At 36.2% G+C, this 1,517-nt stretch overlaps 1 pseudogene; it reads right to left on the bottom strand.

Annotated features, from left to right (window-relative positions):
* Nucleotides 1-786: 786 nt before the first annotated feature.
* LOC129064574 (single-stranded DNA-binding protein, mitochondrial-like) lies at nucleotides 787-1,305 on the bottom strand (annotated as a pseudogene).
* Nucleotides 1,306-1,517: the final 212 nt, after the last annotated feature.

The raw sequence follows: 1,517 nt of genomic DNA, 5'->3' as shown, positions 1-1,517 counted from the left end.
ATATGGTACATTTGATGAAATATGATTCAATAATAAAAACATAACCAAGGACTGATATATGCTACAGCATGAAAAAAATCTCAAAAACTTTATGCTCAGTGAAAAAAACCAAAGACAAAAGAACACATCTTGTATGGTGCCATTTATATGTAAACTCTCCACCCACAAGAAGGCATATCTAGAGGTATAGAAAATAGATTTGTGGTTTTCTAGAGATGGCCATAGGACAGGGAGTGATTGAAAATGGATACAAGTGATGTTTTTAGGGTGATGAAAATATTGCAAAAGTGCATTGTAGTGATGGTGTACAATGCCATAAACAAGCTAAAATTTATTAAATTGTATACTTAAAGCAGCTGAATTTGATGCTATGTAATTATACCTCACTGAAATATTTAAAAACAAGAACATTGTCTCGACCACTCATTACTCTCTAGCTTCTATCTCTATCTCTATCTCTACTCTCTACCATGGGCAAACACCTTGAGAATGTTGTTTGGGGGTGATTACCCAACACCCCACAAGAGCACAAGCCATAGACTAATGTTATTACACTTGGACTGAATAAGCAAAGTAGAATAAGTCCTGGGGGTGTGGAGAGAGAGAGAATATGAATATAAGAACAGGGAAGCCAATAGCCATTATACCATTGTCTTACCTCGACAATTGTGAAATGTGTTCCTTGACCAGAAAAAAAATTTTTTTATGGGATATTTCAGTGGTGTCTAAGTATATTGTGATGGATATATCTTTTTTATGTATAAACTAATATTTTAATTCTTGCTCTTATAAGCTATAGACGATGCATGATTTAGAAATGAGACTGTACCAAACACCAGTCAAAGAAGAATGGTCCACTTTATGCTTCTCTTTTGTCTGGTAACTCAGGTGTATAATGTTATTAGTTATGATCGTTGTTGCTTGTCACTTTGCATTATTTTTATTCATGTATTCACCATAGTCTACTTTCCATTCTGCATAAATTCAAAACCCCCTTTTCACATACAGATTATGCCACATCTCTGAGACCTGGTCGGAATACTCACATTCTGTGCCATGTTGCCTTTTGACTGGCATCACCCATTTGGCACACTTCAGTTTCTCCTGACTTCCACATCTCATTTGTTGCCAGAGAAAACATTGTGACTGGTTTTTCCGTTCTACCTGTCTCATGACAGGGTCCTGACCCACTCTCCCAAATAACTGCACATGATTCAGAGATCTTTCAAGAACCAAGCTGCTAGCTATTTCAGACTCATGTCTTACAAACTGATGAAGCACCTGTAATACAGGTCTTTGAAACATTGCTTTTATATTTCTTTTCCAACAGTCTAATCTTTAGTCTTTTCCTGATGCTCCAGCCATATTGTGTGGGATATTTAAATGGTGTATAAAGGGTATAAATTAACTAGAAAATCCAAGGATGATGGTGCTGGTAAGAAGCACTGCAGGCAGGGAAGACAAATTCATTCAAGAATATGTGATTACTTCAGAAAGAATAAATTGATGCCCACTCC

Source organism: Pteronotus mesoamericanus, unplaced genomic scaffold (genome assembly GCF_021234165.1).
Source record: "Pteronotus mesoamericanus isolate MK-2021 breed Mesoamerican mustached bat unplaced genomic scaffold, CSHL_Meso_final contig_166, whole genome shotgun sequence".
Classification (NCBI taxonomy): Eukaryota; Metazoa; Chordata; class Mammalia; order Chiroptera; family Mormoopidae; genus Pteronotus; species Pteronotus mesoamericanus.
Note: the sequence above shows the minus strand (reverse complement) of the source record. Positions and strands in the feature narration are given on the sequence as shown.